We start from the raw sequence: 14,912 nt of genomic DNA on the forward strand, positions 1-14,912 counted from the left end.
CCTAATATGCGGCGCCTAAATAACCCAGAGACATCTTCACTAATACATCACTGTGGTGACACATGAGACAGGAGGACGAAACCTAAGAATTTGCACTGGACGCGTCTAACAGGAGCTCGCGCTGCAAGGAAATAACCCTTTAGAGGAGTCAGTGTGTGTGTGTGTGTGTAACTGGTATTGCTCATGTCGTGGGGACCTAAATCTGTTTACACAGTCATATTATGGGGACTTATCTTCCTTATGGGGACAAAAATCAAGCCCACATAATGTAAATTACTAAATTTTAAGGTGAAGACAAGAATTAGCTCAGTAGCAATTAAGGTTAGAGTAATTCAAGTGAGGGTGTTTTTGACTGGTCCTCTCATCTTTAAAGGGCTTTTCGGGGGTTAAGACCTGGATTAAGGGTTAGGCTAGAATTGGGTTTAGGTTAGGGTTAGGCACTTAGTTGCAGTCTTGTATAGTACCTCAAAGGTACCTTTTAGTACAAGTATGTTACCAGAAAAATTACACTTTTTATAATATTACTTAAGTAAAAGTCTTAAAGTATATGACATTTACTGTACATTTAGTTTTAGAAGTAAAAGTATTAAAAAAGTGAGGAGTTAAAATTTAGCCATGGTGGCTCAGTGGTAGGGCCAGTTGTCTTTCAACTGGAAGATTGGGTGGGTTCAAAGTCTTCTATATGTGTGTCCTTGAGCAAGCCACTTAACTTCATGTTGCAGTGTATTAATTGGTCGAAACTGTAGTGTAAAACAGCTCATCATGACTAGAAAAGCTCTATGTAAATACAGACCATAATACCAACTTTTTTTCTCCCGATTTTATTTGGTAGTAACGAGTAACAAAGAGAGTAAAAGTAAAAGTTGCTAGAAATATAAATAACAACGTAAATTACAGACATGGATTTTGTACTTAAGTATGATAACAAAGTATTTGTACTTTGTTACATTACAACACTGGAAATGCATTTTGGATCCTCACTATGAATGAAGCGCAAACGTGTGTGTGTGTGTGTGTGTGTGTGTGTGTGTGTGTGTAGTGGGGGGGTTACAATGAACCCTGCAGCAGTGGCTCGCTGTCACTTCTCGTTACTTGTGTACATATGTGGCATTAACTGCAGTCTGTGTACAAGTGAACATCACATTAATGAACTCTATGATCTTCAGTGCATGAACAGATGCATCACTACTGCCCATTGTCCATGAAATACTTTAAATGCCAAAAAAAATGTATATTTCATCATTTACATTGGAATCCAGTTAGATTCCAGGCGTTGGTGTTTGTTCCGAGTCATGTCTCTGCAGAGGTTTCGGGCCACTTAAAGACAACTTCCATTTGGCAAAAAGACAACAGTGAGCAGGACTAATCCGTGTGGGTTAAAGTTTCAGCTTAACCTTGACACAGGACGACTGAATGTCCACAAGCGGGGTTAATCGGTTTCACTGGACACGTCGGAGTCAAAAAAGCACACAATACTTTCACTTAGGAAATCCTTAGAAGTGACTGGTTACAACACGCAACCAACCTCCTACGTGGTCAAGTACCACCTGAGAGAACACTGAGCTCTCTCAGTGACACCATTATTACCAACGCTAAAACACAGTGGTGTACATAGGTGGAGCAAAGTCACAGGAGGCAGGTTTATTCTCTCATCATCCTCTTCCTCACACTATACTTCACACACTGTTGTAGTGACATTAGATTAAGATGGAGTGAGAGATCAGGTGACTTGAATTATTATTATCATTATTGTTGTTTTATTTATTTTTGTTAATTTCTACACCCTCTGGTCAAAATCATTGTGTTAACTGTTGGATTTCGCTGCTCTATAATGTTTTCTATGTACAGAGACTTGAGATAATGTCTGTTTCATGCAGTGACGTGCGGTGAGGTTCATGACTGAGGCACTCATCAGATGTACAACCATATGAACCTAAAACAGAAGCTTATATTTAAATTTTGACCTTAATTGAAACTTGATTAAGTTGTTTTAAAAGCTTTTAATTATGCTTTAATCAATTCCATACCATTCAACAATACAATAGCAAGAAAAACAAAAGAATATTTATTAATATAAAATTCAGTCAAATTCGATTTTTTAATATTTAAATATTTTCTTTGGCTAATTGTGGATGGTCTAACTTTTGTATGTATATATATTGTAAGTCCATGCACCTAATCTAGTCATATCTCCTAGTTTTCTGTATGTATTTCAACATTTCTATGGTCCAAATCACTGAATTTACACATTTCCTAATCAAATACACATATAATCCAACATGTACATTGGCAATATAAAGAGAGGCACCAATGGGTATGCGCCAACTGCCTGCTTCAGTCAGTGTGTGCAGCAGGAGCTAAGGCACAGTATGTATACAAGTTACAAATGTCACTTGTATACATACTAATAGTATACAGTAGACACATAATATGACACACACACACACACACACACACACACACACACACAAATGAAGCAGCCATGTTTTAAGATAAAGGATGAATGCAGGTTTTTCATTTAGCTGGATATATAAAAAAACTTTTTCATACTCACCTGTTATGTGACATTAGGAGAGTGCGTTGTTCCAGCACGGCCCCCTCTCTTATGTATTATACATCAGGATGAAGGAACTCTATACATGTACATATCGAACTTATAAAGTAATTAGTTTTAAACATGAAGACGTCCAGAGGAGTGAGCGAGCGAGCGGCCGCCGAGACTGAAGCCAACGACAGAGCGAGAGCACGGAGAGAGAGCGAGAGAGTCGGGTGTAACAGGCCATGACTGTGCTGGAGTAACAGTGTCTCCTTACAACACACACACACACACACACACGGAGCCAGAGCTAGACTGAGAGTTCACCTCACCTCACACAGACCTGTCAGTCACGCACTGTGTATCAGTGTCTCCACAGACATGACAGAGCATCACAACCACATCTACAGCATCTATGAAAGTCTGACTGTTTACGACATCACTGTCGATTCACATGCTTCAAACTTAGACGTTGTTTGTAAGTTAAGTTAAGGTGGGGACACTCTAAATAAAAAAACTTTGGTGCTGATTTCACTTCCACAATATCATGGATTATCTCCCAATGTCTACTAAGAAAGCAATCAAAAATAAAGGGTGAAGTAAGGAAGAGGATTTGTTTCATTCACTTGAAAAGAAATTGGCTCAGTTTTTCTGAATTTATTCAACTAATCTCAGAGAAATCTTTCAAAAGAAATCTCAAAAGTTTCATCATAAACGAACGTTGCTTTGCGTCAAAACAACCGCAACATAGTTGAACAACTAATTGATAATATTTATATTAGAGAAACATCACCCAAAATAACCCAAATTAAAACAGGACTAAACTCAAAAATAAACAAAAATCAAACGGAAAACGGAGCCAGAAATAAAATAAATGAATAAATAAAAATATTGTTTTTTTGTGTGGAAACAACATCTTGATTCAGAATTCTACTGCTCCGCGTCTCATCATGAAGTTGGAGAACATTTTTTTCCCCACAGTTTTGTGTCGTTTGTTTACGTTAATAACACCTTCTGATTTCTGACATAATTACGTCCTAAAGTGAGATTTCACGCAGCTCCGGCTTTTTTTCCCCCCCACGCGTGAGCGAATGATTGATTTGGCTCAAACTGTCAGAATGTTAATTGCTCTCGCAGAGAAGTTATTAAGTTATCGCAGAGACTCACAGATGGCACCGGTGATTGTTTTACCTCCAAACACCAAATCCATCAAACAACACAACAGCTGATGATTATTTTTTGCTCAACTCACTCTGTGAAGAGCAGAGAAGAAGCAGTTTAAGAGAGTGAGAGAACTTCATCAGTTCATCACAAACATTTATTATAATTCAAAGTCCAGTTGTTGGGAGAACTTGGCTTAACTCCTTACCCTCATGTGGAGGATAAAGCGGTAGAAGATGGATGGATAGATACCGGGAATCATAGAAATAGAGCTTTAATTGTGCCCATACTTGTCATTACGGTAGAACCTCAGGACTTCTGCGGGAACCCAATCACGGATGAGATTCACCAGCGCATTACACATTTGTGACATCAACTTCTCAGCGCGTGTAATTCCTAAACGGTTGAATAACTGTCAGATATGGAAAGTGAAAGTTATCTTGGAAAAACCGGGCAGAAGAACTCACTCACTGAACTTTTTTTTGACAATTCTACAGCCCATAAAATCAAAATGAAGAGTTTAAGAGTTAAAACAAACCAAACTAAATTATAATATAAATGTCAAGGCTAATGAAAGTTAACTTCAGGGTCCAGAGCATGGAAAATACTATTATCATGGACTGAGGACAGCAGCTGTCTCCTCTGGGACGGCCGTCTTCCCGACAGCTCATTGTGTGTCCCTAACTGCCTCTAACTTTAAGTTGTGTGTCCCGATTCACGACAGCACATTACTTCTGCATCTCCAGACTTGGAGGTCTTGTCTCCAGGAACCTTCTTCACTCTTCTCCAAAACCTTCAACAACTCAACAGAAAGCATCTCACTGCCTCTCTATATCATTGTCGAGAAGTGACATTAGATTACCCCACACACACACACACAGTAAACCCCATCTGGGAGAGAGAGAGAGAGACCCAACGTGCGATCGCTGTGACGACTCATGCGTGTCCTCCAGGCTCCGACCAACCTGGGAGGACCAATCTCATTTCCTGCTCCGTCGCTTTACAAATGACTCCTGCAGAGCCAGAAACCACACCCAATAACAGCCGTGTGATTAACGTGGACAAAGGGTCCAGCTCTGGGTCCAGACTGGGACACGTGTCCAAGACTCTGGACGGTTTCAAGACAAGATAATGGACGATAAATGTGAAGACAGTGAAGGATGGGGTTATTTAATGATGCATGAGAAAAAGGGGTTTCCTCCTGAAGCCAACCGGGAAATAAGAACATATTGAATGGCCACTAGGGGGCAACACTGCTGGTTCCAGAGAGAAGTCAGTTTGAATGGGAAATGTCTCAAAGTTCCTATTTAGAGTGAAATAGAGTACGGCATATCAACACAACACCGACCAAAACATGATTCCAGATTATTATGGTTCACGAATGGATTGTAAGCATGGCAGTACATGCAGTCTTTGTATAAAGTACTTTATCTTAACTTTTTAATGTGTCTCTTTCATTTTATCCAAACTTTTTTAATTTGTCTTTTTTATTTTATCTTAAATTTTTAATGTGTCTGTTTATTTTTATCTTAACTTTTAACCTTTAACTTTTTAATTTGTCTGTTTATTTTATCTTAACTTTGGTGTGTTTGATTTATCTTCTTATTTAATGTGTAAAGTGACCTTGAGTGTCAGAAAGGCGCTTACGAATAAACTTGTACATTATTATTACGACCACTTCAGTAATTTATCCCACTGAATATGAGACATATCTCTACATTTTTAACTAAAACAAATAAAAATAGAAACCATCAATTTTTTCCACTCAAAACAGAAACATCACACATCAGAGTGTGATGTGTTACATAAGCAGTTAATACGCTTAATTTTCCTCTGACAGATAATCTACAAACATGCTCAAAGAAGGCCGGGTTACGCTGACGTGTCTATTTCTGTCTCCTCGGTTCATTCGTGCTTTTTTATAAAATAAACTAATCTGACTTCCTTCGCTGTTTTTACAGATGCTTTTTTTTTTTTTTAAATGAGTTCATGCAACAGCAAATAATGAAGTGAATCCAAATATTAGCTTTGATGCAAACTATTATTGTTATTAATTACAGTTATCGATTACGTTCAATGAAGCTTAAAATGTCTCACCTGCTCTCGGACGTGTTTTCAGACACTCTGCTGCTTCATGTGTGTCGAGTTAGGACAGAACGAGTACTCGAGAGAGAGAAAGAGAGAGAGAGTGATTATGTTGTTGAGAATGAAGTGGAAGTGAAACGACAAAGTCATTTAGCTTTGTCTCTCAGAGCCCACTTATTCACTTATCTATATACATATATATGTATGTATATATATATATATATATATATATACACACACACACACACACATACACGGAAGAGTATTAGTGCCACATGTAAAAAGATTTTTTGAAAGATAGTGAAAAAAAAAGAATTCTTAAGAATCTTATTTTCTTTCAAAAAAAATCTTTTACATGTGGCACTAATACTCTTCCATAAAACTCTGATCTGTTTGCAGTCGTGTCCCTTTACCCGCACAAAGTCGCCATTGCCTCTGCCTCGGCATAAAACAAATCACTTCCTGTGTGCAGCACAGTGGAACGTCTGCATGCAGGAAGTCTATAGCACATTAAAAAACCACAGCCAGCGCGTACCAAAGTGCTAAAACACAAAAAATCCTGAAGTAAAGGCCAGAGAGAAGAGGTGGTGATTTAAACTGTTCAGTAGTGAGGACATTTCATTTGAAGGGTTAAACTAGTGGACAGAAATTGGCAGCCCGCGGGCCAAAACTGGCCCACCAGCATCAGTATCTTGCCCGGCATATGACTTAATTTACCAAATCCGATTTGATATGATTTGCTTATCTTTTATTCAAAAAAAAATCTGAACTGATTCAAATAGATAGTGTTGCAACGTCCACATTAATTAGTTTAAAGACGCAAACGTGGGTTTTTGTCTCCGTCTGAAGACGTTTGAAGAAATTGTCTGACAAATTGCCCAAATATTCAATGACGTACAGAAATATTGTCCCTTGACCACATTTAATTGCTTCGATTATATTTAAGGTCACCTTTGTGGAATCTGTCGTGTGTCGAAATGTTTTGAAATGACTGGAAAATGAATCACGTGGCGATTGTGACGTCGCTGAGACACAATCAGGTGAAATCAGAGATGACTTGAAGGAGATGAGGGACAGTGTGACTGTCTCTGGCTCTGTCTCTGTGTGTAAAGACTGATTGAATCAGGCGCCTGATGAGGCCATTGTTGCTGCGGCGACGTGGTGTGAATGCCTGACGGGCCGTGAATGACTCGCCACCATTGTAGCGAGCCACTGGGCCGTGACTTCCCCAGCTGTGTTATATGGCGTATCATGAGCCACTTAGATGAGTATTGGGATTGTGAAGTCGATTATTAGGAAATCATTGGCTCCTCACAGAGGCGAGAGGCTCCACTGTGGCTCAGCTGACCTCGTATACGCAGCTCTTTATCACGTTTACCATCATTTTGTGACACGTTTTTATATCAAAGAGTAAGTGGAGATGTAGATTTTTGTTTGTACAAAGAGAAAAATCCCATTTAATACGTTTAATCATTCGTTCATTCGTCATTTTTACAAAATCAAACAAAACGTAAAAAGAGATTAAAGAAAAAATCTGAATTCTGAATTTGTGGCACTAATACTCTTCCATACACTTGAGCACAATATCAGAAATAGGAAAGAACTAATCATTATTATATTTTTATTTTATTAGTTATTTATTGTATATATTAAGTTTGTTATCTGCTTTTCTTCACTTTTTTCAAATGAAACGAATGATTACACAGATTCTATTTGAAGCTCCAGTTTGATTATTTAAATCCCCTTGAGGAGAAATAAATGTTTATATCGCGTCACTTTTGTATCTCGTGTTAATGGATTTGTCGCGGCTCGTGTGATGGTGATGAGAGTCGTGTGTTTTTAGCAGCCTTTGATATACAAACACTACGTTCTCTGTAAATGTGGCTCCAAAAGGCAATTAAGGCTCCTTTTTAACTGGTGAATCTTAAACTCCTGCAGGTGCACATGATTTCATTCTATTAAAGGTTTTTTTTTATGTGTTTGATGGCAGCAGAAAACAGGCCACTGTAACTGCCTCCTGTCGCACATATAACATTGTGAAAGGTCAAAGTTCAGCTGGACGTTTTTGTCTGAAGGTTTCAAAGATGAATGAGGTCGTGAAAGTTCTGTTTTAGTTATTATAGTTGTAAAAAGGATGTTTTTGTAGGTTTTTGCCTTTTAACCCTTTAACACTGAGAGTATCGCAGACAGCGCATTTGCACAAGTGAACGTTGGACCTTGAGACAAAAACTCAAACAAATGTTATTTTAAATGTGTTTTAAACAGTTCACATTTCTAATTAACACACCAAATCTGGAGTTCATGTACAACTACAGTTGCTTAATCATTAAAAAAACAAAAATGAAAACATGAACTTTCAATCTAATTTCATTCTCGTTGATTATTTTGGAGGTGAAAACTGTTATTTTTCAGCTCCCTTTTTTTATTACCTGGAATTGTTTAGCAACAGCAAATACACAGTTTGTCAAATTTAAAATTTTAACACACACTTACTCTGGTGTCACTGAAGAAATGTTGTAGTTTCCATCGTTCCTGGAAGAAGCGGCTCTGCAGATCAACCATGATATCAACCTTTGCAGTGGCCATGACAGGATGACAGGATGATGTCAGGCCTGGCAGAATAACAGGTCAGGAGAGGTCAGTGATGCAGCCAAACTAGAGCTAGAGAAAAGCACTGCCACCCTTTGCCCTAAAGAGGAACTGCAAGTTCTGTGACAATTTATTAATCCCGTTTAACCCTTAATGCTCACGTGGACACAGAACAGTGCACCCAAAATGATGGATTTTACATCACATATTTGTTTTTAGGGAAGGATATAAAACACTCATATATTGCACATTCTTATAGCCTCTGTGTATATGTGTTAAAAACAGCCTAACTGCTCGGTTAAGGAAGTGGGGGCCACATAAAAACTGTCAGAGGACCACAATTGGCCCACACACCACAAGCACCTTAGATTCTGAAGCTGCTAATTTAACTTGTATTACGTGTATTTGTGCAACAACAACAAAAACACACATGCTGTTCATTTTTGTGTGAGTGTGAAGCTATTTCAACCCACACATGCATTCAATGAGTGAATAAGTACACTACACACTTTAAAATGTGACCACTGCTCTTTCATTTCATCCCACGGTGTACACACAGTGAACAGCGTCGTGACCCTGATGCTGAGTCATCTTTAAAAACAGAGTTGTGTAACCTGGTGATGTAAAACGTTCTCTGTTCTTCATCTGTGATCATTTCTCCTATGCAAGTGCTTCTCTGTTGGGAGTTATACGGTGAAACTTTATCGCTTTGACAGTTTGCTGTGTATTTCAGTTTTCACAATAATGATTTACTTCCAGTCTTCTTATTTGTCTTTGTTCTGTCGTTTCCTGCTGATGGAGCAAACACTGAAATCAGGATTTAGCTGAATCTGCTTTTTCCTCCATATGTTTGTGTGTTTTTTTTTCCATGTTCAGCTTTAATAAATTGCAAATATACACAATATATACACACACACTGGCCTCTGGTGCAGTCACCTCACATGTTAACCCTTCAAAACCGAGCATATTGGAGACACGCATTTTGCATTGCCGTAATTACGCAACTATTGGAAAAATTCCAACGGTTTCTGAAAGCTGAGAAGCTCCACGTCAATATGTGGTTACTACAGTATTTCACTCAAGCCCAGGAATCAACGTCTTTGTCAGCAGAGAGGAGAGAGTTGGAAAAACAGCAGATTTGTTGAGAATTGGCCCGTTTGTTTGAGACAAAAACTCAAACAAATGTTACTTTAAATATGTTTTACACTGTTCACATTTCAAATCAATTTTCAAATTAAAAACTACAGGGTTTTTCTTCATTTTAAAATTGTTAATACACTATTTTAACACGTGGTAAATTGTAAATAACTGCCAGATATTGAAGGTTATTCTGGAAAAATGGGCAAAGAAATGGACATTTTGAGGCTTTAAGGTGTTAAAGGGTTAAAGAAAATCCATAAGCTGCTGTGAAATACATAAGAACGGTCGGTGGAAGTTACGCTGTTGTGTGAAACAGAGTGGCAAAGCCAGCACTGTGTAATTAACAGCTGTTAACATAATAGAGGTCAAAGAGAAGAGAACACACACAGAAAAAGCCAGGAGAATCCATGAAAGGACAAGATTGACTCTGCAAGAAATGGCTTTGCGGCGCCAAAAAAAAGCTGAATCACACCAAGAACAAGACACCACAGACTAATTCTATTTCTGCTCTGGTTGTCTGCAACATATACATTTATATTCTGACTGTATCCAAGGCTTTTGAGATGATTCTTTTGTGTGGCATGTTCTGCGTCACTGGACACACGTCCAATAAGACGTGAGGGTGGGGTCGAGGTTCCTTCATTCTGTCCACGTCACATACCATCATCATCTCCTCTGTGCTCATGGATATAGCGTCGACTCCCGAGGGAGACAAAGAACCACAAAACATGGTATATGTATATATAAAATGCAGTTGCAACAAACCTTTAGGGCTTGTTGCAGTAAAACATCCTTTATCCATTTATCATGTTGGGCTGCTGCATCTCTCCTGGGGCTCCTGGGGGGGGGGGCACAAACCCCCAAAACAGCCACAGCCTCTGACCCTGAAAATAGAGTTCATAGCATCTTTACATATTTGCCTCCTGTGCTTTGTCTCTCTGTGTGAGGCCGTCACTGTGTGAGGCCATCACGTTGCAGCTCACGCGCTTAACACTAGGTGGTTATCATCAGTGTTTAGGACGACGCTAAAAACATTTGATACGGCAGAACACTGTGAGGTATCAGATATTAGTGAATCCAGGTGGGAGCAAATACTGTGATGGTAGTTTTGAGACATAAACATTACCAGAAGATGCTTTTCCACTACATGGTCCCGCCTTGCATCGGCACGGTTTGGTTGGTTTTCCATGACTTCATAGCTCTTCCTCAAAGTGGGTGGAGTCATCATAGCCGTGACATGGTTTAGTACAAAGTACTATCTATTAAGTAGATTTTGGAAGTATAAATAGATTTTAGATTTTCTCTTATTGTAAACACACATGTGTTGAGGCTGAGTGCCACCATTTTGTTTTTTTGTTGAGGAGTGAAATCAGAATCAAGACAAATCAAAACCTGAGGCCCCAACCTTCACAACCAGAGGCTAAATCTGAGGTTAAATATGCTCATTTAAAGGGTCCTGTTAGCTGGTTTGCCCCAGAATACATTATCCCCCTCTTTCTCCTCCTCCTACTCCTCCTCCTCCTCCTCTGCACATTAAGCTTGCAGACTATTATCCGCCGCCTGCAGTAAGTTGTTATCAGCAGCAGGCAGATGGAGCAGAGTATCTGAAGACTTGTTGATGGAGCAGGAAAGCTGTCATTGTGAAGAGGCTCTTTTCAGATTAGCATCTTTGATTTTGATGTATTCCCCCCCATTCTGTATTTTGTGATTGCAAAGAGAAATCCTGTTATGTGATTTACCATGATTATAGGTTTTCATTTATATGTGTTTGTTTTTATAGATATATATTTAAAGGTTATCAAGAACCTGCACCTGAGACTGTGGTAGACAACTGAAGCTACTCTTTATTTCACTGAATTTTCATTATTATTATCATCATCATTACCCCACTTTTTTTGTTATTGGAACTATAGCCCAATTTATAATTGCATTATTTCACCCAGTATATGCACTTTAACTACACTGCAAAGATTATTAAATGAAATGTGCCTAATTTCAGGGGAAATTGTTCTCATTTATTTGGCTAAAAAAAGAAAAATAATCTTGGCAACCAATTCTGCATTAGATGAAAAATAATCTTTTTTTTGTTTTGTTTTTTTAATTAAAAAATACTTAACTTGGTCTCAATAAGCTTTAATTACCAATTACAAGCTAAAACAAGCGTGTGCTTTAAGGAAGATTAATTTTAAGTAAACTTTTCTTTACATGACAGAATTACTGTGCTGTTGTGTGTATTGTGTTTTTACCTGTTTTTCCTCCTGATAAGGCACAATAATAGTCTGAAAGCAGGGGGTTTTAAGCAACTGCCACTTTAAACTTGCATTCAAACTGTTATTGCTTTGAATTCTGAGATTAAATTCTGAGATTCTTTTTCTAACTTTTACAAGCTTTAAGGAAAATTCACTCTCATAGATTGGTCTGTGTGCAAATTAAAAAAAAAGGAAAGAAAAGGAAAATTCATTTTAAGTAAAGTTTTCTTACATGACATAATTTCTGTGCCTGTTTCAAGTTCAATTGTCTTACAATTTTGGCAATTTTTGTGTGTGTTTTTTTGGCCTGTTTTTCCTCTTTTTAGGGCACAATAATACTAGAAAGTGGCAGGTGCAAAGCAAAATTAGCTCATCAAATTGGCAGATTATTTTACATTTAAATCACTTAAGAATAGTGTTTTTGCACCTTGTTTGCACCATTAAACATGTTTATTTAAACTGTTATTACTTTGTGTCCTGAAGCATTCACTGTTAATAGATCCAACTACTGTCTCCACTACTTTTGTGTGTATGCAAAATGACAATAGGTCTAATTTTGATGTGATTCTGTGGACGTCTCTGGATTACATCAGTGCCTTTCAGCCCCAGCAGCTCTGTGTGTGTTTCAGTGACGACACCCTGCTGTGAGCTATTGTCTAAATGTGAAAATAAACCACAGGATTATGAGACACTGAAACAGGAGGCAAAGAAAAAATATGCAAGTGTACATTTTTATCTTCCAGGAATGAAACGTGACTGCACGCTGTTGACTGTCTCTCTGCAGCCATTTTCATGTCACTGCAGAAAAAAGGGGACAAAGAAAGGCAGGGGCTCCTGCCCCCTCCTAAATTTTACCACAGGGGGAAATACCCACAATGCACTACTTGATGCTTTTGTATTGAACTGGCATCGCACTGGTGCGCTGACCCACTTTCCCCCCAACAGTGAGCAGGTTATTTTAAGATTCCATTAACAAAAAGACCAAGGGCAACAAAAGGTGTGGAGTTTCGTACACACACACACACACACACAGTGTGCCCAAATTTTTTTTTTTGGGGCGAATTTAAATCTGTGTGAGCACCTGTCTATCGTGTTTATGTGCCACATTCCGCACAGAAGAACTGTGGCGATAACTAAGCTGCCAATAAGTCAAATCCTCATGTTCTATAGATATAATTTTGGCTCTGGGAGGATCAAGTTTAAAGCTAAATCCTGAGTCTTTGCTGCTATTCTCAAAATATAAACAAACCAGTGCACACGGACTCAAGGATCTTGAACCACAGGACTTAACTTTAACGGAGTCTGTTAAAATAAAACCTTAATGTGAAGAAAATGGCATAGAGAGTGTAATCAGTTGTCTTGCTAAAAAAGTATGTCACGTTGTCTATTTGAGGCTATAACCTGCGACCTCTTAGCTTAGCATAAAGAGGGGACATCTTAATATAAGGTTAAGCTGGAAGACGTTGAATGTGAACAGAACATAAACCCACAAAGTCAAAACACATGTAAACCAATGTAATAACAAAGGTAAGTTGGCATTTAACAAGAAAAATGCTTGTAAAGAAGTTAACAACACAATATAGCTTAGGAATAAAAAAAAAAAATCACATACCTTTTCCATGGGGTTTGACATCAAAAAGGGAAGATGTAACACGACACACACTCTAGTCAGGTGCACCCACTAAATCTGATAAAGAAACACATGATGTAAACAACACATGCCATATGAATCACATAAATCAGCTCATATCAGTTCATGATATTTCAGACAGAAACTCGTGTTTAAATTGCCGTATTTACACCAGACTACTTTTTGAATCACTCCAGGTTAGAAAAATAAAAATGCTGAGTCACAGTCAGGACTGCTGTTTCCCCCGCCATCTTAGTGCTAAGCTAATTTACGGGCTGCTCCTCCTCACAGATAAAACAGAAACCCAACAACACAAGTGTCACAAACATTCTGCCGGTGTCTGTTCGCCTCGAGGTGTCCAGTTATTCTCATGTCCTGCCACTCTCTTTCAGCCGCTAAATAATCCATCCACTTGTTGTGCATAAACTCTGGAGAGCTAGCTTAAATGCTAAAGCATTAGCATGAAGTCCGCTAGCATAGCAGAAGTGAGATACCTCTGTCTTCGTTATGAGGTACAGCCAAAGATTTGCGCTGTAAACAGCCACGATTTAGTTCTTCAGCAGTGTGTTTTTCCTTATCCACCTTCATTCAACGGTAACACGCGGCTTCTCGGAGCAGCAGTGGCGGTTGCTGCTGCTGCATATTAAGTAGCCATGTGTTTCCTCTGTGACAGTTGATTGGCCGAAAAAACAACAGAAGCACTGGAATCATGCAGTGGCTTTTTCGAAACTTCAACTTGCATAATTTTGGAAAAAAAACGAAAATCCCTAATTTTGATTTTTTTTTTTCTTCGTTTACTTGGTTTTCTGGGCCGACTTGTTGGTACTTTTGCTGTGGCGGGTCACACTGTGTTGTTGTTGTTGTTTTTTACCTTTTGTAATGATTGTTGAATAAATCTAAAACATAAGCTACTGTGGAGGACACGCACTTTGTTTTTTTGGGAACATGTGTCAGGCCATAAACTCCGGACTGGGTTTTATTGGAAAACCTGTCTCAAAGTTTAAGTAGCACCTCAGTAAATACATTAAAATACAGCAGTGTAAATAAGGTGTAGTGAAATGCGTTTAAGATGGAGTGAGAGATAAGGTGAATTATTATTATTTAATTTATTTTTATTATTTTGTCATTTGTTTCACTTTCTACACGCTACGTTCAAAACTCCTCAGCTCCACTCCGATCACATACGGCGGGTATATACATTAGAACCGTACCACCACAGGTAGCTTGTGTACCACTGGTGTTATACACACCACAGTTTGAGAACCACATAACTAAAATGCCAACACAAGCCAGCCAAAATTGTTTATCTTACAATAACAAATCTCAAGTTATTGTGAAAAATGACTTAATATTCCGCAGTTAAAGCATTTTTAATCTGATGTTTACATCTCTCTCTCTCTGCGTGTTTTGCTCTCCATTGCAAGCCTTCATAAATATATATATATATATATATATATATATATATATATATGTATACATATATATATATGTTTATATCCATGGCTTTTATTATGCGGAGCAC

General features: G+C 38.3%; 1 protein-coding gene and 1 long non-coding RNA gene across 2 annotated transcripts in view; both read right to left on the minus strand.

The window, feature by feature from the left end:
• The window catches only part of myo3a (myosin IIIA), a 57,315-nt gene extending 51,443 nt beyond the window's left edge, over positions 1–5,872 (minus strand). Inside the window, exon 1 of the mRNA XM_044022322.1 lies at positions 5,795–5,872. The gene's annotated coding sequence lies outside the window, so the exon portion shown is untranslated. The remainder of the gene's footprint in view (positions 1–5,794) is intronic.
• Positions 5,873–10,337: 4,465 nt separating this feature from the next.
• LOC122767025 lies at positions 10,338–14,028 on the minus strand. The gene is made up of 3 exons (XR_006360151.1): positions 13,885–14,028; positions 13,373–13,447; positions 10,338–10,395 (listed from the first exon to the last, which is right to left on the minus strand). It is a non-coding gene; the product is annotated as an uncharacterized LOC122767025 (long non-coding RNA).
• Positions 14,029–14,912: the final 884 nt, after the last annotated feature.

Source organism: Solea senegalensis, linkage group LG1, assembly GCF_019176455.1.
Source record: "Solea senegalensis isolate Sse05_10M linkage group LG1, IFAPA_SoseM_1, whole genome shotgun sequence".
Taxonomy (NCBI): Eukaryota; Metazoa; Chordata; class Actinopteri; order Pleuronectiformes; family Soleidae; genus Solea; species Solea senegalensis.